This window comes from Silene latifolia, chromosome 10, assembly GCF_048544455.1.
Source record: "Silene latifolia isolate original U9 population chromosome 10, ASM4854445v1, whole genome shotgun sequence".
In the NCBI taxonomy this organism is placed as follows: Eukaryota; Viridiplantae; Streptophyta; class Magnoliopsida; order Caryophyllales; family Caryophyllaceae; genus Silene; species Silene latifolia.
The window spans coordinates 102,121,395-102,148,110 of NC_133535.1; the positions used below are offsets into that span (position 1 = coordinate 102,121,395).

Here is a 26,716-nt window from a genome sequence, read left to right on the forward strand (position 1 = left end):
TTGGGCTCGGGCTTTTTAGCTTTATTTCGTTTCTAGGTCAAATAAATCGTCTTTCCTATAAATAGGAAGATGACAGTGAAGGAAAAGTAGATCTATATACTAACATATTCATATATGTTTTAGGTTAATTTGTCATAAAATTAAATGGTGATCTTATGCAAGCAAACTATAATCAATATAAAGAAGAAATCTTTTTCTTACATTGGATTTTCGGTTTTTAGGGCACAAGAGAGATCTCCTTCTCTCTTGTTCTTGTGCTTTACTTAATGGAGGAACAAAGATCCAAGTATAGGATCTCTCCCAAAGCTTAATACCCAAAGCACACTCTTAATTAAAATTAATATTATGAATACTAGTACAATATTAATTTAGCATAAAATGACCCAAAATAAATTTGATTTTGGTCTCCTAAAAACTAGTTTAAGAGAGGAGAAAAGGAAGAATAAAATATTTTATCTCTCTAAAATATTTTTGATGAATGAAGTTGAATGAATGAATAACAAAACATTTTGTGTATATTAGGTAAAATAAGAGGAAAAACCAAAGTGGTTTTTCCTCTCCAAAAACCGGGTGGAATAGGGTAGTGGAGGGAGCCAATGCATGCTCTAGTTGCTCTTCACAATGGACACTAGGTTTGCATGGCTAGTTAATTAGGGTAATCATCATGTTTACCACTCAAATAATAAACACAATATTATCCTAATACTTCCTTAATTTCGGTCCACTTAGATAATATGGACTCCATATTATCTTTGTCAAAATGTCAATTTGTCTTATGTCACATGTCATATGTTACATAAAATTGTTATGTATTTTTAACATATTAAAAATCAACTTATTAATAAGAATACGTCATATATAAAAATCGACTTAGTAATTCATAATTACTTGTACCAAAATATTTTACCAATTATAAATCACAACAATTTGTATTTATAATAATTCATTCAATTTTAATTGTTCCTTTAAACAATAATTTCATCTGAGTAATGAAACAATTCGATTACTCAGACCGTATCTCATTTAATCAAATTTCAATGAGACACGTAAATATTACTTCCAAAATCGTCCGTCAATTTTAAATAATTTAATTGACTCGTAACGTTATACGATCAATTAAATGATCAATTAAGAGTGTTGCCCTTTAGGTATGACCTAGGGGATCAACTGATCACCACCGTCGCATGACAGTAATGTTAAACTCTAGTCAGCCAATCATTACCGATATGTGTGGACCAGTTGACAGTGAATATTACTTCCCAATTGTATTCTTTATAATGAGACTTAAACATGTGATCATCATGATCAACAGTTGTGATCGCATTATTGTCGGAGGACACATATTCCAACAATCTCCCACTTGTCCTCGACAAGTGTGCGTCACCAATTCTCTTGTCCTATTACTATCTCCCACTCAATGCAAGGTGTCTTTCAGGTCGTACTTGCAAGTGATCATATCGAGAGTGGTTTCCTCGATCTGGAGAATAACTGATTGCCCGGATTTATCCACTATGGATACAATCCGAGCGTGGCCACGCATTTCCAGTTCATGATTCTTCGAGTGGCCCTGAGATATTGTTATAACCCTGACTAGGGGTGGACAATTCCTATCGCACTCATTCCCTTCAACTAGCCACAACCATCATAACCCAAAATATGCCCATTTGACCCCATTTACGAAGGTCGTAGTAACACAAATCAAAGTTAATCTGAAACTGTGCCATCTTAGGCGAATAGCCTTTAGTCAAAAGAATCGACTCATTCGAATACTATAGCAGCTCTCGCCACGACCAGGCTATATAAATTTGCCAGAACTCTATAAGCGGTCATAAGGCCCGACAAAATGTTCCTAACAGTCCGCCTATGTGATCGACTAGTCATTCTCATATGACTCTATGGCACTTGAACTTGCCATCAATCGCATCACACTCTAGTCACTTCGAGACGTCACCTCATGTAAGTAACTATGGGCAAATACAATGTTAATCCATGTTCACTTTAACGGGGTTCAATTGTCTCTACAACCCGTTTGGATATAACAATGTATAAGGTGAGTTAATAATAACTCAAACGACAAATGTCAACATCACACTCGGGTAGTCAATACAATATTACAACCTTGTGATGCATATCGTAAGTGTGTAAACACTTGTTGATTGCAATAGAAGTTTAACATGTTACGTGTCCATGTGTTCAAACTTCTTAATCGTATTATCCTTTACATTCATGTTATCACTCATAGCATGAACCTTACCAAGTACACATCAAGGTTCCCGACCTTGGTTTTGGTTCTTTATCTTGAAAGAACTTCCTTATCGATTATCACATAACGAACGAATTTGTGGTGAATGATATAACTTGTACTGATCAAGTACTCCATCCACACACAATGCACTAGGTATATGTTTTGTAGAGTCTTGCAACAATTTGTCAAGATGATTTGCCTAGCACTTCTCACAAGTCCTAACATATTAGGAAAGATTAGTTTTTAGTAACTTCTTACTTCAACTAAGTATCTTTCCAAACTTCTTATTTCTCTTTTTAGCTTGAAAGGCTTAGGATTCTCATAAATCCTTACATGTGCTCGGATTTTCTGTAATATGTGCAACCTCTTGACACATAACAGAGTATTTTGCCAAACACCGAAATCGCTCATCGAATTCTTCTTGAGAATTTATGACGTTTCTACTATGGCTTACCAATGATTCATCATGCTCTTATGCATATGATTCATAATTGGACATGTGCATGATTATTCTAATGGCGGAAACATTAGTAACTTTTAATCATGTTATCAACTATATTTAGGTTCAAGGAACGACCATGACTGCTAATGGCAATTCCATCTTCATTTAAATGAATAACCTACGTATCTCGTTGATTCGATGTGTATCTTACAATACTTATCCAACATCTCATGATGTAGTTGGATTCATCATGGTCCATTTTTATCCAGAATTGAAAACTCAAATCTTCCTCAGTGAAGGAAGATATTAGCTCGTCATTCCTAATGAGTAATGAGTTGTAAACATTCAAAGGATGATAGCTCCCACTAAATTCCATGTCTTCACATGATAATTTCTAAACTCCCACTTAATTCCACATGTTTCAAAATTGATTACTCAATTGAAAACATTTCAAAATTGGAATGTATGTTGCTTTGCAAAGTTATTAAGATGAAGCCATATATGTTCCCATCATATCCTTTCAAAATTCCTATTTTGAAGAGGTCTCATCTCAACCTTATGGAAAGAGATTTTAATCTCTAATTCACACATGTCATAATCATGTGTAGCAATGTCATTATTCAAATATAAATAATATCTAGAACACGTCCTTCGAAATACCCTTTCGGAAGGAGGTTTAACCATTTCATAATGAGGTTAAGTAATGACAACTGCGTGGTTAAAAAGTTAGCTATTGAAGATATCGGTATATCAATCCTTGCAACCTCTAGTCATAAATCTTGTTTATTTTCTAGGATGTTACTTTGATTCATTTAGGCTCTTAAGTAAATATCAAAATTTGAAACTATTGGTCAAAATTTATCATAAGCTAGTGAAAACTTTTGTTAAGACTTTACATTAGTCATTTTTCTTCTAAAACTTTCTTTTGGTCTCCTCGTGTAGTTATCTTGAGAACATATTCCTTTGATTACTTCACTTGGTCTCTTTAGTCATATAGAACTATTTGAGACCATAGATCTCATCTATTGGGTATACTATATAAATAGATATACCTTCATTCAAATCATTCTCTCTTACGCAGATCTCATTTACACAAGTACACAAACTTATCTTGCCATGTGTGTTGTGATCTCATTTTTCTCCCACTCTATCTTTAGAATAAATACACTATAGATTCAAAGATAGCATATGAGACACAAATAATGAATTTGAAGTATAAGGAGAAACTATCTCATAGGTTGACTAATAGTTTTAGATTTCGCAAGTGTAGTTGGTGATTGACATTCCTTTAAAAGAGTTCATAGACTCAAAATCACTTTGTAAATGATCATACACAAGCCTTAAGCATGTGGACATATAATGAATTCCGTCATCATATTTGTCTATTAGATCATTTTAAGTGAATAATCATATGTTTCTAAGATCAAGCATTTAAATACGAATTTTAGAACAAAGGATAAAATGATAAAACGGGTGACTTGGGTTGCAAACCAAGCCACCATTATCCAAAATACAACTAATTATCCAAAATACCTTTCCATGTCGAACATGGAAACTTAAAGGTTCTAAAATCCAAAAACATGAATAAAATAAGACAATAAAAAGCAAAGCTCCACGAAAGCTATTCCTACCTTCTTGATGGTTTCTCATGCTTGCTTTTCTTTTCCCTTGTCTTTGCTTGGTGGAGGCCCTATTTACAATAAAAAGGGAGATACATTATCACAACTTTGTATCACAATACCATAGTTGAATTAGAAACATAAAAGAAAGGATAGTCATTTACTTACTGGAGTGATCTTTCCAGCCTTAATATCACCAAGGTATTTGGAACAATTTCTTTTCCAATGTCCAATACCATTACAATAATGGCATTTATCAAGAGGACCCTTCTTGATTTTTGAAGTGCTAGCATCATTAGCCTTAGCTTTGGTGAAAGTGGGAGCTTGTTTCTTACCTTTCCTCCCATTCTTCTTGAACTTCCCTTGCTCTTAGTGCTTATGTTAAGCACATCCTTGGGTGGGTTCACATTTAACCCCATGTCCCTTTCGGCTTGCACAAGTAACTTGTGCAATTCTTCAAGAGGCACATCCTTGTCTTGCATGTTAAAATTCACCCGGAATTGAACATACGCTTTGACTTTGGACAAGGAGTGTAGAATCCTATCTACAATGAGTTCTTTGGGGATTTCAACCTTTTGAATCTTCAAGGTCTCGACTAGCTCCATAAGTTTGAGCACATGAGGGCTAACCTTTTGGCCCTCTTTGAAGTTGAGATCAAAGAATGTCGCGGCCGCCTCATATTGGACGATCCGCGGAATTTGTGAAAACATTGTCACAAGCTTGGAGTAAATCTCATTAGCGGTGCCCATTTTAAAGGCTCTCCTTTGGAGGTCCGCCTCCATCGCAAACATCAACACGTTTTTCATTGCGGCGGACTCCTTATGGTAAGCCTCATATGCTTCCCTAGTGGCGGCGGTCGACCTAGTAGTAGGTTCGGGTGGAGAGGCCTCGGTAAGGTAACGAAGCTTGTCGTCACCTTGGGCGGCTAATTTGAGTTGGGCATCCCAATCGGAGAAATTTGACCCATTCTTTTCAAGTTTACATCGATCCATCGGAGCCATGATGAATTAGCGAGAGGCGTGGCGTTAGGGGTTGGTGTTGCCATTTGTTATGAGAAAAGAAGTGGTCTACAAAATAAAATAGAAGGAGTAAAACAAATGTCGTTTTAATAATAATACTCGTAAAAATGTAAAGTTTAAACAAGTTTTATGCATTTTTCTAGTGACCTCTACCCAACTAGATAAATGATTCCAAGACCCAAATTCATATCAACTTAGGCACGGGGTAGCCGATGAAACCTTTATCAATATAACTTGGTGGATTAACATTTTAATCGATTCTACTTTTAGAACTCTCGGTCGATAAATTTACTCTAATATTTATCTATAGCCCAAAACACATCCGACAAGGGCACGGGGTAGCCGATGAAACCCTTATCAAAAACTTTTGTTGAGTTCAATCCAAATTTCGAATAAATGTGTCCATTATCCAAACCCATATTAACTTGGGCACGGGGTAGCCGATGAAACCCTCATCAACATGAATTCGGTGGATAGACATTCATCACCCACTTCCCCTACGTAACAAGGTTTGTACCCCGGGGTGGTCGAGTGCACTCCCTCGCGAAATAGGTTTTCATGGTTTCTACTATTTGGTAAGGCTATGTCTCAATTGATTTGTTTTAGCGAGAGGTCATGTCAATTTATTATCTATCACGTTTTAAGTGAACTAAAGCGGTGAACTATGATAATTGTATTTGACACGGTCGATTAACTCGATTAGATGATGATGCATGTTTTAGTTATGGCGATTTAGCGATGCATGCGACATATAAATAAAATGCAAAGCATAAAAATAAATCCTAGTATGGCCTTCCTAAAATAGAAAACTATTTAACTATTACATATTCGGAAACCAACTCCATTGGTCCCTTAAATTCGGTTGTGGCACGCATCTCGAGGTAACACCGTCTTTATGTATCGCCATCTTGAAGAAATCCGTCTTTGGGAACTCCGAAATGAATAAAATTACATAATAAATTACATAATTTCCTATTATACATTTGTAACTAAAATAAAATAAATCTATTAAATTACAAAACGGTGATACGAGATCACAATAAATTACAACCGAATCGATATTCCCATACATTTCGGGTAATACCAATTAAAAACTAAAGCCATACTAAGTAAAAATTACATAATTCAAAATTACATAAATAAAATTATGACAATCATAAAGAAAATGCAGCATTATAATATGTATGAACATGCCCAATTTTATGCTGAATCGCCTTTAAATAGCCAATATCGTATATTACTCGGTTTTTACGGATTTGCGTGATTTCAACATTTTATAATCACAAAAATTACATAAATTCATATTTATGCATAAGTTAATTACCCTAACCTCTTAGGACTCAAAATTTAGTCTTCACTAATTATTTGACCACAATTAACTCATATTTCTAAAATTTGTTCATTAATGGACTTAAAATTATAAAAATAAGCTATAAACTTCTAATAAATCACAAAATTTCAAATAAATTCAAAATTTGAAATTTAAACTCATAACATTCTGGAAAAATACCATGACACTCATAATGTTCAAAAACTTAGGTTAAAAATTTCGAAATTTATACGGAAAAACAATGTTGCGGTTTATCGGTTTTAACAAAAATAATCATAAAACATGAGAAAAATTATATTCATCAACTTTTCAATTTTACATCTGAAAAAGATAATAAAATGCAACATATGATGTTTTTCCTTAGTCATAGAGTATGTTTTATTAATATTTCACTAATTAAGTCACTATTTATGCTATTTTTCTTCAAAAAATCATGAATCATGCATAAAGACTTCAATATAGCCTGTTATTTTATATACATCTTGTAAAATTGCATGTGACAACATATTAAATTTCTATGACCAGATTCAAAATTTATCTCATATTAACCTATTTTTCATCTAAATCCGATTTTAATAATGAAAAATCCATTTTTCAAGCATAAGAAGTCTAAAAATTATGAAAATTTACATGTCATCTCAAAATAATATATGTGATAACATATTCAAAAATCACAGGAAAATTCGAAGTTTAGCTAATTTTAGTCCGAAAATGACATTTTATTCATAAAATCATATTTTTAATGCCATTATTATATAATGTGAACAATAAAAATCCATAAATTAACCAAAATATCTTAAAAACATTTTAGGACCAGAAATTTTAACATGCATAATGATTTTCGTGATATATCATAATAACACAAATTTAACAAGTTTTATATGTTAATCATATAACTCGGAAAAACTTTTAACCGATTTGCATGCAAACAACCAAGGCTCTTGATACCAATTGAAGGAAAAGTAGATCTATATACTAACATATTCATATATGTTTTAGGTTAATTTGTCATAAAATTAAATGGTGATCTTATGCAAGCAAACTATAATCAATATAAAGAAGAAATCTTTTTCTTACATTGGATTTTCGGTTTTTAGGGCACAAGAGAGATATCCTTCTCTCTTGTTCTTGTGCTTTCCTTAATGGAGGAACAAAGATCCAAGTATAGGATCTCTCCCAAAGCTTAATACCCAAAGCACACTCTTAATTAAAATTAATATTATGAATACTAGTACAATATTAATTTAGCATAAAATGACCCAAAATAAATTTGATTTTGGTCTCCTAAAAACCGGTTTAAGAGAGGAGAAAAGGAAGAAGAAAATATTTTATCTCTCTAAAATATTTTTGATGAATGAAGTTGAATGAATGAATAACAAAACATTTTGTGTATATTAGGTAAAATAAGAGGAAAAACCAAAGTGGTTTTTCCTCTCCAAAAACCGGGTGGAATAGGGTAGTGGAGGGAGCCAATGCATGCTCTAGTTGCTCTTCACAATGGACACTAGGTTTGCATGGCTAGTTAATTAGGGTAATCATCATGTTTACCACTCAAATAATAAACACAATATTATCCTAATACTTCCTTAATTTCGGTCCACTTAGATAATATGGACTCCATATTATCTTTGTCAAAATGTCAATTTGTCTTATGTCACATGTCATATGTTACATAAAATTGTTATGTATTTTTAACATATTAAAAATCAACGTATTAATAAGAATACGTCATATACAAAAATCGACTTAGTAATTCATAATTACTTGTACCAAAATATTTTACCAATTATAAATCACAACAATTTGTATTTATAATAATTCATTCAATTTTAATTGTTCCTTTAAACAATAATTTCATCTGAGTAATGAAACAATTCGATTACTCAGACCGTATCTCATTTAATCAAATTTCAATGAGACACGTAAATATTACTTCCAAAATCGTCCGTCAATTTTAAATAATTTAATTGACTCGTAACGTTATACGATCAATTAAATGATCAATTAAGAGTGTTGCCCTTTAGGTATGACCTAGGGGATCAACTGATCACCACCGTCGCACGACAGTAATGTCAAACTCTAGTCAGCCAATCATTACCGATATGTGTGGACCATTGATGAAAAATATTACTTCCCAATTGTATTCTTTATAATGAGACTTAAACATGTGATCATCATGATCAACAGTTGTGATCGCATTATTGTCGGAGGACACATATTCCAACAGACAGAATAGCTAGGGACGACTCTTTTGACACTTTTTCATATTATTTTTCCCTTGTTACTGCCGCTACTCTATTTTTTCTCTCTTTCCCGGATCTACTGTAACTTTCTCTCTTTTCCTTTTCTCCTTTATTTATGTTTATGTTTATTTCTCTCTTTATTTCTGTTATTTCCTTTATCATGTCTAACTAATTACCCTGCTAGGATTAGGGGATTCGATGGACCGATGTTAATTGTTAATTAGTTTACGGATTTGTCGTTGTTGTTATGTCTATGTTGTTTATCGCTGCTTTAATTGTATCTTGCTGATTGAATCGATGCAATTAGCCTTTTTAATTTTGGTAAGCCTTGACCTAGACCGGAAGGTTGGAAGGGGTGAGACCCGCAGTGAACGATAGAATGCTTTAGTGAGGGCGGAAGCTAAGCTAATAGTATTTTAGGGCGAATTGAGACGGGAAGGAGATATTCATTGCCCCTTAGACCGACACATGGACTAGTCTGTGACCTTAACTACAATTGACTGACGTTCATTGATGACCCGACATCCTAGTTTTCTCTCTCTCTATTTAATTTCTCTTATTCCTTTTTAATCTCGTTAGTTTAGTTAAAACAAATCAAAACCCCCATTGTGACCGTAGACAGACCGAATTTGACAAGTAGATAGTGACCGCCTCCCTGTGGAGATCGACCCTACTTACTGCTAGCTTCTGTTAGTACTAGTTATTTTATTTTTGGTACCTGACGACGGTATCATTTGCCCTTAAACCATTTAGATAAACCCGAAAACCCTAGCCTTTAATAAATCGAATACATCTTTTCTCTATCGTTTGTTTAGTTGCATCTAGTAGATTGAATCAACCCCTTTTCTTTCATTTGTGACTAGACTAGACTCCTATTTAGACTAAGTAAAAACCCCTCCATCCTTGTGGTTCGACCCCGATTTACGCACTAAATTGGGTTATATATTGTTGGTGGTAATAGACTTGACCCTATCATTAATTCTTACTCACCAAATGGCGCCGTTGCCGGGGATGGCGTTAGGTTATTTTTAGTTTATCAAGAGTCTTAGCTTTAGTCTTATCTCACTTGTTAGTTTGTTTTAGTAGTTGTGTGTTTCATTGTAGAGTGTGTGATTTCTTGCCTTCCCCTAGTGTGTAAAGACACTAGGAGACTAACGGTTTATTGAGTGCATGCCTAGAAGGAACCACCAAGCTCTACTCTTCAATTTCGACCCTAAGAGGCTTTTTAGGACCTTGAGGACAAGGACCCTTGATAGAGTTCGGAACCCTCCACTGGCAAACATTGATCAACCAAACTCACACACCCCATAAAATATTGATACCACAACCACACTTCAACCAAACATCACAATTGAGACTCTACTAGAAAACCCTTTTCATAACTTCCCTATTCCAAATAACCCACCTCAAACACCACCCCCTCATATACCAAATCCTCCACCACAAATGGCTCTACGAGATCACAACCGGCCTAACCATAATGATTCATGTAACCCTATTAATTTTGGCACCTTGGCCCCAAACAACTTTGAAATGCATCCCGCCCAAGTCGGGTTGATTGAGAAGGATTTGTTCGGGGGGCATATTGAAGAGGATGCCCATGCGCACCTCCGGAAGTTTAAGAGGAAGGTTTCAATGATGAAAAATAATGGGGTGTCCGAGGACACCTTGAGAATGATGTTGTTTCCGTTTTCATTGACGGGCAAGGCGGACCGGTGGTTGAACATTCACCCCCCGGATACCTTCACGACATGGGATGCCTTAGCTAAAGCATTCATGGCCAAATATTACCTTTCATCAAAGACCGCAATGCTCCGTAATGAGATTCATACATTTTAACAAGAAGACGGGGAGTCTTTAGGTGAAGCTTGGGACCGATAACAAGACTTAATAGCAAGTTGTCCCCATCATGGAATTCCGGAATGGTACATCACTCAAACATTCTTTCAAACATTGCTACATAGGACTAAGAAGATGGTAAATGCCTCCGCGGGGGAGGATTTGATCACTTGAATGATGAAGAAGGCACGACATTGATCAAGAAAATGGTAGACTCGGAAGCAAACTATGGGTCAAGAGGAAACAGGCTAAGAAGGAATGGCAAGTTCCCTAAGGAAAACCCCTCCAACTCCGAGACAAATTCCAAGCTCAAATTACTCACAAAACAACTTGAAAAGCTACAAAGAAATCAAGTGCACCCAGCCACAACCTCACATGGGCCACCCATGGAGGAAGTGGTTCAAACTTCAAGCTGTGAGCTTTGTGGAGGGAGGGGTCATACCTTTGATTTGTGTGCCAACAACTATAACGGTGGCTATGAAGAGAATGTTCAAGATGTTAATGCTTTCCAAAGCTATAACAACAACATAATACCACCAAGACCACCCTACAACAATCCCAATGTCTATAATCCAGACACTAACTTCTACCATCCCGGTTTAAGGAACCACCCCAATTTTAACTACAAAAGTGCCAATGTTCAAAACCCACAACACCTTCAACCACAAGCCCCAACTAATCCACCCGGTTTTTCTCAACCAAGGGGTACATTCCCCAACCAAAGGACTAATCCCGGAAATCAAAACCAATGGCCAAACAACAATCAAAACCAAAACTATAGTAACCAACCACAAGGGTACCAAGATTTTGGTGGAAATCAAAGAAACCAAGGGTTTTACCAAGGGAATCAAGTGAACCAAGAAAATCAAGTATTTGGGCAAGGGTATGTTCAAGGGTTTCAAGAACAAGGCCAAGGCCAAGGATCAAACTTCAACAACAATGGTCCTACAGCTAACTTCTAAGGGGGACAAAACAACAACCAAGGTTCCAACACTCGGTATGGCTATGGGTTACCTCTACCCATAGCCAACCAACCTTATCAAGAACCCCAAGGTGATCTTTCCCAAAATGAGCTTTTGAAGATGATAAAGAACATGCAACTTCAACATAGTCAAGAAATGGCTAATTTTGCTAAGGCAACCCAACAAGAACAAGCAAACTTGAGGGCTACCTTCCTTAAAAACATGAGAGAAATGGAATAAAGGATGGCTTCTCACGCTATGGCTAACCCTCAAAGGCCGCCCGGTGGTCTATTGGCCCAAGGACAAAGTTCCAAGGACGCCTCAAATAGCCACCATGCTCATGCGGTAGTGTTAAAGAGCGGTGTAGAGCTTGAGGACCCCTACAAGGACCTTGAGGTGGAAGTTGATGAAGATCCCAAGGGGAATGGGTTGGAAATGAATGGTGAAGAGGGAAGCTCACCCATGGTACCGTCGACTAAAGTTAGTGAAGATAATAAGGGGGAGAAAGCTTGTTAAGATTCGTCAAGAAGTGGAATTCAAGTGGATAAGGATGTTGATGGATATGTGGAAGACCTCCCTTATGAGGAAGAAGCTATTGAAGAAGTACCTTTACAACACTCTAAGAAGGTAACAAAGAATTTGGCTCCTCCAAAGGTATCTTCCAATTCTCAACTTGTTCCTAAAATCCCTTACCCTTCAAGAGCCATTAAGAGTAGGGAAAACCTTAAGTATGCCAAGTTTTGTGATATGCTTGAGAAACTTGAGGTTACCCTACCCTTTACGGAAGTGATTATGAACATGCCAACTTACTCAAAGTTTTTAAAAGACATTTTGACCAAGAAAAGAGTATTGGGTGACCAAGAGATAGTGGCTATGGAAGAGGCATGTAGTGCTCATATCCTTAACAAAATGCCCACTAAACTTGGTGACCCGTGAAGCTTTTCAATCCCATGTGTAGTTGGTGGTGTTCCTATATCAAGAGCTCTTTGTGACTTGGGAGCAAGTGTGAGTGTTATTCCTTTAAAAGTTGCAAAGAGGATTGGCATTCAAAACCTTGCTCCCACTACCATGACTCTCCAATTGGCGGATAGGTCCATCAAGTGCCCTATGGGGGTGCTTGAAGACGTACCCGTCAAGGTTGGAAAGCTTTTAATCCCCATCGATTTTGTTGTCCTCGATATTACGGAGGATAGCCATACTCCCATCATCCTAGGTAGGCCATTCTTGGCTACCGGAGGTGTGCTTATTGATGTCAAGAATGGGCGGCTAACCTTCCAAATTGAGGGCAACAATGTCGAATTTAGCCTCCCGAATTTGATGAAAGGACCGAGGATAGAAAGTTTGAGCACTATTGAGTTGATTGATGAGATAGTACATGAAGTAGCCCGAGAAGAAGTGGAAATGGAAGAGGTTTTCAAAATCTCCTTGCATGATGAGGCTATGAAGGAAGATCATGAAGTTGATGAAGAACTTTTGAAGAAAGTGGAGGGTTTCTCCCTCCAAAGGTACAACTCAAACCCTTACCTCCCTCACTCATGTATGCTTTCCTTGATGAGGGGGAGGCTTACCCGGTGATCATAAATGCTAACCTAAGTGAGTCACAAGAAAGGAAACTTTTTCAAACCTTGACAACTCATAGAGGGTCACTTGGGTATAGCATAGATGACATCAAAGGCTTAAGCCCGAGTTTGTGCATGCATAGAATTGTTTTGGAAGCGGGGAGTCAACCCAAGGTAGACGGTCTTAGGAGGATAAACCCTAAAATGGCCGAGGTAGTTAAAAATGAAGTTTTGAAATTACTTGAGGCCGGGATTATCTATCAAATAACCGATAGCAAGTGGCTTAGTCTGGTTCATGTGGTACCAAAGAAAGGGGGGGTACAAATGGTTGAACAAGAGGATGGGACCACCCTACCTACTAGACCGGTGACCGGATGGCGCATGTGTATTGACTATAGGAAACTTAATGCCGCCACCCTTAAAGTCCATTTCGCGATTCCCTTTATAGACCAAATGCTTGAGAGGCTCGCGGGCCATGCATATTATTGCTTTCTAGATGGTTACTCCGGGTTCTTCCAAATTCCCATCCACCCGGATGACCAAGAAAAGACAACTTTCACATGTCCAATAGGAGTCTATGCTTATCGTAGGATGCCATTCGGGCTTTGCAATGCGCCCGACACCTTTCAAAGGTGCATGATGGCAATCTTTTCGGACTTTTTAGAGAAAAGCATGGAAGTTTTCATGGACGACTTTAGTGTCCATGGGGACTCGTTTGATCATGGTCTTGACAATTTGACTAATGTGTTGAAGAGATGTGAGGAGCACAACCTCGTCCTAAATTGGGAAAAATGCCATTTTATGGTAGAGGAAGGGGTTGTACTCGGCCACGTTGTCTCTAGAAGGGGTATTGAGGTTGATAGTGCTAAGGGTTGCCGTTATAGAAAACTTGTCACCCCCTTCCAATGTAAAGGGAGTGAGGAGTTTTCTAGGCCACACCGGATTCTATAGGCGTTTCATTAAAGATTTTTCAAAGATAGCAAAGCCATTGACCTCATTACTCCTCAAAGATGCCCCTTTTGTATTTGAGGAACCTTGTCTTGAAGCTTTTCATAGGTTTAAGAAAGCATTAGTCACGGCCCCGATAATCCGGGCTCCGGATTGGAGCCTTCCTTCCGAAATCATGTGCGATGCTTCGGACTTCGCGGTTGGTGCGGTCCTTGGGCAAATGGTGGATAGGAAGCATCATGTGATATATTATACAATTAAGACCCTTTACCAAACACAATGCGGGTATTCTACAACCGAGAAGGAAATGTTAGCGATTGTTCATGCCATTGAAAAGTTCCGGCAATACCTTGTTGGATCTAAGGTGGTGGTTTACTCCGACCACACCGCCTTGCGACAATTGATGGTGAAGAAGGATGCTAAACCCCGACTTTTGCGATGGGTACTACTCCTTCAAGAATTCGATCTAGAGGTTAAGGACAAGCCGGGATCCAAAAACCTTGTGGCGGATCATCTTTCAAGGTTAACTAAAGAGTCCCGAGGGGATAAATACGATGGGGTCCCTATTGATGAATGGTTACCCGACGATTCTATCCTTGCCATTATCCATTCCACTCCTTGGTATGCGGATATAGCCAATTTCTTGAGTTCTAGCTTTATCCCCGAAGAATTTGATAACCAAGCTAGGAAGAAGTTGAGATATGAATCAAAGAGATATGTGTGGGAGGACCCTTACCTCTATAGAAGATGCAATGGTGGGATTTACCGGAGATGTGTCTCTCAAGAAAAAGGTCGTGCGATCTTCCAACCTTGGCATTCTACTACTTATGAAGGGCACTTGTCAACATCTAGAACCCAAGCCCGGGTTCTTCATTGTGGCTTCTATTGGCCCTCCTTATTCAAAGATGCATATGCTATGGTACACTCTTGTGATTCTTGCCAAAGGAGAGGTAACATCGGGAGGAGAGATGAGATGCCATTAAACAACATTTAGGAAGTTGAGCTTTTCGATGTGTGGGGTGTGGATTTCATGGGACCATTCCCGTCTTCATTCGGCAACCAATATATATTAGTTGCGGTGGACTACGTGTCCAAGTGGATCGAAGCAATCGCTGCCCCTAGCAATGACTCAAAAGTCGTCTCCAAGCTCTTCAAAGACTACATTTTCCCCCGCTTTGGAGTGCCCCGGGCCGTTATAAGTGATGGTAGGTCACATTTCATCAACCGCACCATCTACGCACTCCTAAAGAAGTACGGTGTCCGGCATAAGGTAGCTCTTGCATACCACCCCCAAACCAATGGGCAAGTGGAAGTTTCCAATGGACAAATCAAAGCTATATTGGAGCGGGTTGTGAACAAGTCTAGGAAGGATTGGAGTGCTAAGCTCAATTATGTGTTGTGGGCTCTAAGAACCGCATACAAGACCCCAATCGGCACTACTCCTTACCGGTTGGTCTATGGTAAGTCTTGTCACCTACCTCTCGAGTTGGAACATAAAGCAAGATGGGCCCTCAAAGAACTCAACTATGACTAAGATGTCGCGGGAAACAAGAGGTTTCTTCAACTCAATGAACTTGACGAGTTGAGGATGGATGCTTATGAGAGTGCAAGACTTTACAAGGAAAGGACCAAGAAATGGCATGACTCGAAAATTACAAGAAAGGAGATCATTGTCGGTGACAAAGTGCTACTTTTCAACTCTTGTTTTTAACTATTACCCGGAAAGTTGAGGTCTCAATGGTTGGGACCATTTGAGGTAGTCACCGTGTTTCATTACGGTTCCTTTGAATTGAAGAATGACAAGGGAGAATATTTCAAAGTGAATGGTCATCGAGTTAAGTACTTCTATGAAGGTCTACCCATTGAGACCCGCAATGAAGTTGATTTGGAAGACCCCTCATCCTTGGGGGCTGAGTAATCTCAAAATTGAACAAGCATTGGTTTGGTGGAGTTCCTCAATAACCACCACTTGTATATAGCATGCATATAGTTAGAACTTGAGATAGTTTGGATTAAATATTCTTGGCAAAATTGGATTGGAAAGCGGGTCCCTTAGCCTTGCCCAAAATCCCGATATGAGCCAATGGTTTGAAAGCTGAAAACTCGAAAAAATAGGCAAGTGAAGGAGTCGGGATTTAATTTGATGAAACAATAGAGGAAAACAAGCTGAAATCCAAGCAATGTGACTCTGTGCCGGTGGACCGGCAGCCGGTGCCCTCCACCGCTAGCGAGTTGGGAATTTTTTGTTGAAAACTGAAGGAATTATGCTGAGCAGAAATCCTTGCCGGCAAGCCGGCAGCCGACCCACCGGCAGGGAGATCCACACTTTATGAAAAAAGGCGAAAAATCCGAAGGAGGAGTATCCTCTGCCGGCAGGCCGACAGCCGGCCCACCGGTAGAGGTACGCGCACTTGGGATAAAAAGGAGAAAACCCATACGAGGAGAGTTCTCTACCGGCAGCCGGCCCACCGGCAGGGGATACACTGATAACTGAATTTGAGAATTTGGGGTATTCTGTGCCGGTGCCCTCCACCGGCAGCGAGTTGAGATTGATTTGAATAATTTCAAAATTCTTGATATCTTTGGGTGTGTTCCCTGCCGGCAGACCGGCAGCCGGTTCACCAACCGGCAGGGACACACCAATACACGCATATTACAACCCGACACCCCCCTCTTTTCTCATTCTTTTCCAATCCTTTTTCTCTCTTCTTCCTCATTCCTCCTCTCCATTACCACCATATCACCTCAAACCGCCATTAATCATCCCTACCCTTCACCCATCAACCTTCATACATCCATCCTCCATTAAACCTCTACTCCTCCTTCCTTTTTAATCCTTCAACTTCCAACAACAATGGCAAACAAGAGGACAAGGGCGGAAATGGCACTTGCACAACAACGTCTAGTCGAGGCGGCGGTGAACGACACCAACCCGGATCCCGATTTTCCGAATGTGGAGTTTGCATCCCAAACGCAAAAAGGTAAATTAAATTGCCCCTTAACCCCGACTAAATTCATTTGTAGACCGGCTATGAGGAATATGGGTTTAGACGCGGAAACTTTCGAATTGTTTAAAGGTGTTGGAATGAAAGGCTTGTATGATTTGCACGAGGAAACTTATCCCCGTCTCACATGGGAATTCCTTAGTAGCTTCCGCCTAGATAAGCACCGGCAAACCCGTATGGTCGCCCAAATTCACTTCCGATTGATGAATCGTGACCACTCTATGACCCTTGCTAGATTGTGCCGAATTTTTGGTCTCACCAATCCCCCAAACTTTAAGCCACCCGAGACCGCTCACTTTTCTAGGGTGTGGAAAGCCATTTCGGGGTTGGATGATCAAAGTTGGCGTCAAAAGACCGGAAATTGCGTGCCACAATGCCCCCATGCGCATATGGCATCGATTTGTGGGGGGTTCCATTTTTGCAACTCACGAGCCTTGGGTATTCAAAGTCGTGGAATTGGAGATTTTGGGCTCTTATTTGCTCACCACCCCGACCCCCTATGAGATTAACGTGGGTCACCATTTGGCCCTCCATTTGAACAAGCTTGCTAATTCGCCGGGGCAAAAAGTCCATCTCCATGTGGGTGGAATTCACCCGAATTGCTAAGTGCCTTGACCGTCCGGTGGACTTCACCAACTTGAGGTGGATCCGGGGAGACACCTACATAACCAAGGATTGGATAACGAAAAAGCTTGAGTGGATTAAAACCAATCCTTTTGATAGGATTGATTATTGGCAAGTGCAAAAGAAAAATTCGGTCCCAATTCACAATGCCTCAAAATTTAAAATCAAGCCCGGAGAAGCCTTCTACCTTCTTGAGATTGAGGAGGATGCCGATGAGACCTGACCTCCTCCATCTCACCCTATCACCTATGGTCATGACAATCGAAGGGAGACCCCCTCTACCCTCAACTACTCCATGCCACCCCCCCTCTTTCCAACCACCAACCTTCCAACCTCAACCTTGGGGGGTAACTTCGGTGCAGGCTCTTTTAGCAGCGTTCCTCCTCCCCCGCCTCCTCTATGATTCGTGCATTTTATATAGTCTTTTTAGCCTATTTTAGCACGTATTATTGTGTACTTTTGTACTGTTTATATAGTATTATACCCCGAATTGGCTACTTTGGTTCGTTTTGTCCATTTTGTAGAAATGAACGCGAAAGTAGTGGAATCGTACCACTTTTCGTCCTTTTTGCATGCATTTAGAGGAGACGGGATTTTCCTGAGTGAGATACCGCATTGGAGTGCGTGAAGGCACGGTTTACGAGGCAGTTGGGCATGAATTTGAGCTGAATTGAAGACAGAAGACTCGATCTAGTGGTTTTGTTAGTCGATCGAGTGGTTTCTACATCCTTGGTTAGTCGATCGAGTGCTTTTCTACTCGATCCAGAAGTGCTGTAAAGAGAAGTTACTCGATCGAGTAACTATTCTACTCGATCGAGTAGATTTAATGGAGTTTTGCTCGATCGAGTGGATTTAATCTACTCGATCGAGTGGTTTCTGCTGGCGTGGGCTTTAATTAGCCCGTGAATTTATTTTAGCTTATGGACTTAGTTGTTTTTCTATTTAAGCATTACGTTACTAGGTTATTAGCATCTAATTTTCCTACGATCAAAGTTTATCTATCATTCAAGACTGCGTACTATTTTCTCCTTCACTGTAACTTTATTTTAGGATTCATTTCGCTCGGATTTGATTGTTCTTTACGCCGGATTCGCACGATTGTAATCTCTTTCTCCTTTCTTAATAATATACTTCATTTCATTTGCTTTAATTCTTCATCTTGCTTTATTTACTTTTTGCCCAAATTTACTTTTTATGCAATTTAATCATCGTTTTAATATGTTGAATGCTGGTTATTTATCTGCTGTCAGTTTTGATAGTATTAATAGCAATATGAGTGGCTAAATCTAATTCATGTTGGGATTAGAGGATCTACGGTAGGAAAGTGATGATGTAGTAAATAGGTTAGATGAATTAATTGTGAGATTCTGTCACCATATCAATTTAATTGTATTCTACCGACTTAGTTGAGTGCACGCTTCTGAGTCACCCCTTTAATCTGGCTAAAATTAATCCTGGATCGAAAGATTGGACTAAATAGGCCTGCTATGAACAGTAGACTACCCTGACGAGGATGAAAGTTAAGTTAGTGGTATTTTAGGATAGAAAGTGGACCGAAAGGACCTTTCCATATCCCTCTTGCATTAATTTGTTTAGGTTGTTTACAGTTGAGTCACTGGACTACCGTATTGAACCGAAATCCTGACATGTCCCTTCTCTATTTGATAGTTTAAACCTATTTTTCTGCCTTTATTGCTCTTTCTTCACTTCTCTTTCCCTTAAACCTTTTAGTCTAGAAAACAATTTAAACAACCCCCCCCCCCCCCCCCCACCCCATTTGTGACCAAATAGACGGACTTCTACAGATATCTTGCCTCCCTGAGGAGATCGACCTGACTTCCCTAGCTATATAGTTAGTTTAGTTAGTTTATTTTTGATAGGTATACGACAGACGTATCACTCTACATGCCGATTTTATCACATTTATGAACGATATGCGGTTGGGTTTGCAAACCGCCTCTAGTGAGAGGCGGGGCATTGAACAAAGGTTGGACCGGATCTACTATGACAACTACGTGGGTCAATTTCCGGTCTACGACGATTACATGAGGAGGAACTACGAGCATCCTTCCCACCTCCACCCTTCTTACTACCTTGAGCCGGATGGTGGATACCACAAGGATGGGAGGTTTGTCTACGCCGACATCAATCTTCGGCCGGATTACTTTGCCGCCCCGGTCTTTCCCCCTCCCGCTTATAAAGGGGAGGGGCATGATGCTCAATGGTTTGGAGGCACCCCCGCCTTCTTCTCCAACCCCGAGGTTGGGAGTGCCTCGGGGGCGGCCGCGGGTGGCTTCATCGCATCCGATGTGGCTTTCGGCGATTCCTCCGGTCCCATGAACACCGACGACTTCCTTAGGGAGTCCGAATTAGGAACCGGGGAAGAATATGATGATGATGATGATGAGGACAATGAGTCCTAAACGGCCTCGCACTTGGCCTATTTTTGCTCCCTTTCCAATCCAAATGTCAAGTATGATCTCTCCCTTAATCCAAACTTTCTCATTCATATTTAATTTTTCGCATGCATTTAGCTTAGAAATTCATATAGTTTCATCCATCTAAGCTTGCATTAGATTTAAAATTTGTAATATATCGTCGCATTTAGAAATTGCATTCACATAAAATACCTTGCATTGTAATTCGATTATTGCATATAGAATAGAGCATGCATTCCATTCTTATTTAAAAACCACTAAAAATTTGAAAAAATCAAAAATCCAAAACATGTATTCATTTCCGAATTTCCTCCACACATTTATTTCCATTGGAAATATGTAAATAAATAAGTGTTGGGAGGAAATTCCACCATCTAAAAAAAACATGTTATTTATTTTCGAATATACAAAAATCCAAAAACATGTTCTCTTAGTTTTCTTCTTGCCCTCCCATGTCTATAAATAAGTGTGGGGAGGGCCTAAAAAAACCCAAAAATATGTTATTTTTCATTTTCAAAAACAAAATACCAAAAATATGTTATTTTCTTTTCAAAAATTGAAAAATACAAAAATATGTTCCTTTTTTTTCCTTATTCTCTCCCTATACTTTGTTCCATTGAGAACAATGTAAATTTCAAGCGTGGGGAGGGAAATATCCATTTTGTGAATATTTGTATATACCTCTAAATTTGATAAAATTTCAAAAAAATCCATAAAAATTGAAAAATTTCAAAAAATTTACAAAAAAATTTACAAAAACATTTGCATTGTATATATATGTCTTATCTAACCTTTGGCATAGCGCATTGAACATTTGAGGCAAAAAGGAGCTAGAAGACCGTTTGGTATAATCCTTCCTATCTCTTACTCCTTTTTACTATTCTTTCTTTTTGGTATCCTGGATATTTTGAAGGAGAATGGGAATTTTGTTGCCTTGGGTGTCTCCTTGGGAGACCATGTGGATTGTTTGGTGTTGATGCGTGCTGCTAGGATTAGATATTGGTTGCATGTTTACTTTCATGTTCTTTTGATTCCCGCTTGCATTTTGTCACATGTGCATATGTGTAGTGGTCAGACTTAGTTGCACTTAGTTTGTAAATGATTTGCATAAGCATGGTCGAGGAAGGGAACCAAGTACCCCCGTGATGAGCTATGTGTCCAATTGTGTCTTTTCCCTTCCCGTGGCTTACACCCGTGACCTCTTAGTTAGCCTAGGGAAGTGGGCTAGACTAATGAGTCTAGACCGACCTTGTGAGACCTAGGCCGTAGACTAGATCTAGGACTCGACTTAGCCACTCAAAGGTAAGGGTAGAGCCTCCTAGGGTGGCTACATTCATACCCCACCCTCATCTAGGTTTGAGAGTAGGCCTCCTCGCGAGGCGTGTCACATCAAGACGCATAAGTGTGTCATTTTGTCCTTAGACCGTGAATTTGCATTACATCCTTGTGCACATGGTATGAAGCAAAATCAGTTTGCATGAATCTCACATAGCCAAATAACCTTGTTTTGTCCCTTCCATTATCTCCCTTTTGATTCGCCCCTTTGAGCTTAAGCCTTTCCATTTGGAAAAACTACCAAAATAGCTACATCCCATAACCACCCTTCCTTAATCAAGAATTGGTCGGTTTTGTAATTGTGTTGTAGGAGGTGATTTGGGTCGTGATGATGGATAGTATACATGTCCACTCGGGTCAAAAGTTTGGTGTTTTTGGCATTGTATATAAATAAGAGGTTTCGAAAAAAGAAATGAAAAACAAAATAGAAAAGTGAAAAAGTCATGAAAAATCCAAAAATGAGCTACTTGTGTTGTATATATTTGTTTGTTGTCAAGAAAAAGAAAAAGGCAAGCAACACCCCTACTCATCATTTAAAGGGGTAGAAAAAGCCGTTGCTAAATAAAAGGGCAATTTGATGTTTTTCCAAAATGAGTCGGGTTTCACAATTTTTGCATAGCTTGGGAAATCGAGATTTTATTAAGGTGTAGACGTTACCGTTTGTTGAAATAAGAGAAGTATTTTCAATTTTTTTCCAATTTGAGTTGGGTTTATGCAATTTTTGCATAGTTTTGGTCATCCATGCTATGTTAGGGCATAGACGTGTCTCATGTGTTGCAATAAGAAATAGGATACGATGTGTCGGCAATTCTTGATTTGAACTCCACATATCCAAATGGTGCTTGCACCAATCCCGTTTTGTCCTACTCCCTAGCCCCGTTACTACCCTTGTTTCATATTGTGTGTATTGTGCCATTGTTTGCATTTCATTGGACATAGGACGGTCTTACACATTAGATTACGGGCACGCTTTCGCTAGTCGAGTTAGGAGAGTGATTTTGGTTACTATTGTCACAAAAATCACCTTGTTCTTTCATTGAGTGACGAGTGAAAATCGCGAGGATATCTTTGCCTAGGTCCCCTTAGTCATGGGTCTTTTGGTGGAATCTTGTGTCGGTTTTGTAATTCTCGGCGGACTTACCTACTTCCCCTTACCCCGCTCTTGAATGTGTTTCTTGAGCATTGGTCACACTAGGGTTGCATGAGCCATGCTTAGGGGGTTGGCACCTCCGTTGGAACTTCTGAGAGGGTACTCCCGACCTAGACCGTGTTTTGTTGTTTTAAATTCCGGCCACTTAGATGAGGAAAGTGGACCATTTTGTTAGATGCGTTCTATTGTTTGAATACGTGCTTTCATGATAGATGCATCGCAGTTTTGTAGCAATACCCAACTTGCCTTGCAATAGGGCACTCTTCCCTCATGGGTGTCAAATTGTGAGTTGAAGGGGCGTTGAGTGCGCTAATACTCATTCGGATATTATTAGTAGATTGGTTGAGTGATGCTTATATTGTGCATACACTCTTGATGACCACCATAGTAGTGTCTTTTGCATTGATTTTGGACTTACTCGAGGACGAGTAATGTTCAAGTGTGGGGAGGTTTGATATATGATTTATTTGCACCGAATTTCCCTTTTTCTTTTACGCATTCCGACTAATATCGACTCGGTTTTATATGCCTTTCCTTGTATTTTGTGCCCAATTCCCGTACCTGTGATTTGGTGTATCCACTTGCAGGAATCAAGTCGAGTATAGAGGAATTGGGGCAAGGAAGGCATTTCAATGCCTTCACATGAAGAAAAGGGAGATAAGGAGCTGAGTGTAGTCCTCTGCCGGCAACCGGTCCACCGGTAGGGGGCACTGCTGTGAGGAGAAAAAGAGGAAAAGAAGCCAAGAGATGTTCTCTGCCGGCAGGCCGGCAACCGGCCCACCGGCAGGGAACACAAGCCCATACTTAGGATTTTTGAAGAAGTCTTTTTTGAGCTAAAAATTGAGAGACTCGCTGCCGGCTGCCGGCCAGCCGGCATGGAGCAGCAAGGATGTAGAAGTGAAGAAAAAAAGTCGAAGTAAAGGTATCCTCTGCCGGCAGGCTGGCAGCCGGCCCACCGGCAGAGAATAACAACAGGTCTAATTTACATTGAAAATCCAAGATGGCGCTGCCGGTTGGTGTAGCCGGCAGTCGGCCCGCCGGCACAGGGTGACGCTGCACGCATATTGGGCTTTTTCTCATTTCCTCCCTTAATCCAATGAAACACTATATATACCCCTTCCATAATCAATTGTAAACACAACCCTAGATCTGAAAAATTTCCCTAATTATTGTAATATTTTCTTAATCAAACTTTAATCTTTCCATAATTACTATTAATTACTTAGTAAAATTAGTTAGTATTAGTAATTATCAATTGTTTACATTTGTTTTTGGGGATTGTATTGGGAGATTTTGGAGGATTTCCTTCATTTATTCAATCAAAGCAATCATCTTTACTCTTGTTGATACATCTCTTCTCTTATTTACTTGGTTAATCAATTGTTTACATTTAATCTTGTCTTTTATAATAGTTGGAACTTTTACTATGTCATCTCTTTTTGTTATTTGTTCTTTTCCATTTATTTGCTTGAACAATTTGAACATGAGTGAGTAGTATCCCTTCTAGGGTTTAGGGGGAGTCTAAATGGTATTATTGGGCATGATAGTTTGATTATTTTTGAGTCTTTGGTGAAATGTTTGTCATTCTTTATATTGCACACAAGGTGTTTGATGAATTGTGTGAGTGAGAACTTGTGCTTTTTGTCATAGTTGCTTAATTCCTCTATTGAATGAGAGTTTGTGGAGGTCTTATTGCATGCTTTAGAATGGTGTGTTGCTTAATGAGAGTTACTACTCACCTTTAAGATAATCAAGAGATTGATTTTCATCCTAGGATAGACCCTTATCATAGACTCCTTGAATCGACTTGTTTGCCCTTAAACCATTTAGATAAACCCGAAAACCCTAGCCTTTAATCAATCGAATACATCTTTTCTCTATCGTTTGTTTAGTTGCATCTAGTAGATTGAATCAACCCCTTTTCTTTCATTTGTGACTAGACTAGACTCCTATTTAGACTAAGTAGAAACCCCTCCATCCTTGTGGTTCGACCCCGATTTACGCACTAAATTGGGTTATATATTGTTGGTAGTAAGAGACTTGACCCTATCATTAATTCTTACTCACCACATATTGCACCTGATATTAACATCTTATAAAAGTAGTGTAACTTAGTGATCATTTTATAACTTTTTGTTTGCATTTATTATTGAAACAAAGTGGTAGCTTATCATCTAAAAGTGGTGCCATATTGTCCTGCTCTCATAACACTATTATGTTTAAAAATATTTTATTTTATTGAGATGTTTTCATAGACGTACCTTTAACCCTAAGTAGATACTTTGAATAATCAGTATGTATGTAGGTTGACAGGGTGACATTATGGACAAAGCTATAAACATTCTTAGAATATATGACTACATATTCATATATAATACTAATACGTATTTTTTAAAAATGATATCACAAAGGAAACAGTTAATATTCATTTTTTTTATTTTCTTCATCTTCATAATCAAAAAAATGGGTAGTAAAACGATGTTTAAATTATGTTCATGTCCTTGTATAATATGTGACCATGTTTAAATCAAATTTATTGCTTTTAGAGGACGAAAATGACGACTCCACCATAAGTGATGGAGTTATAGATGATAATATTCCAAGTGATGATCAAGATTTGATAGTCCTATTACAAGCTAAAACTAAGTACAAGTTATAAGATATACAACATGTGTCTTAAAATAATATGTTTTATTCTAGTTGACAGGGTGACATTGGGACTAAAAGTATAGACATTTATTAGATATAACAACATGTGCCTTTAAATAATTTTTCGTACTATAGTTGACATGGTGACATTAGGACTAAAAATAGAGACATTAATTAGATATACGACAACATGTGCCTTTAAATATATGTAACTAAAATGAATGTTTATGTTTTTGGAATAAATGAATATTGAAACATACAAACATGCAATCGTATATTCATTCAAACATATTTACTACGCTCAAAACCCATACACCAATATTCAAGTTAAGAATAATCAAAGTTTATAATCCATAAGAATTACAAAATAAATAAAAAATTAGATCTAGTGAAATAAAAACAACCACAAAAAGGGAAAACAACATTAGGATTCCTCTTTTGAACTCTTATATTTGTTTTTGGTTTAACAAAGGTAATATTTTTATATATGAATTTCAATAATAATTTTAATAGTAGAAGATAAAAATATAAAGCAAACCTATGTTTCATCAAATTTCAACATATTAGTAAATCTAAACATTTAATGGGACACCATAAAAACAAAAACTCAATGTTTGCCTTAATCCCGTCATCTTTCTCAGATCTTGCTTCATTATTTTATGAAGATGATATGCTCATAGTTTTTTTTTGTTAGATTTTGAAGGTAGTGTTTTTTCTAGTTTTGGAATGAAAATGGATGATGATAGTATGTGGAGATGGTTAAGCAATGATGAGAGTATATGCTCATAGTTGTTTTTGTTAGATTTTGAAGGTAGTATTTTTTCTAGTTTTGAATTGAAAATGGATGAAGAAAGAATGTGGAGATGGTTAAGCAAAGAAGGAAAGATGGGGGTCATCTGATATGAATGAATGAATGACACAGCATGAAGGACATTAAATGCATGTGACTTGAAAGTACATATTAAATATAAAATATTGGTAAGAGTACACCACAAGTCCCCACTTAGCTGCCTAATTCATGCTCTACCGACAACTACTTGACTACCCTACCCAGTACCACATTCATGTAATATGGCATGTATTCGACTCGTCGCAAGCTACCGTCACAAATGAGAATTTGTGTATATATAACTACCATCCTACCCTTATATATATATATATATATATATATATATATATATATATATATATATATATATATATACTTCACCTCACCTTATCCACCCACCTTATCCATTCACCACATCAAAAATCCACCACACAAATGAGAAGAGAGGAAGAGAGAAAAAAAGGAAGAGAAACTTGAGGA

The 26,716-nt window shown here is 38.3% G+C and overlaps 1 non-coding gene across 1 annotated transcript; it reads right to left on the bottom strand.

The window, feature by feature from the left end:
- Positions 1 to 10,707: 10,707 nt before the first annotated feature.
- Positions 10,708 to 10,814, bottom strand: LOC141610426 (small nucleolar RNA R71). Its single transcript, XR_012528334.1, has one exon. It is a non-coding gene; the product is annotated as a small nucleolar RNA R71 (small nucleolar RNA).
- Positions 10,815 to 26,716: the final 15,902 nt, after the last annotated feature.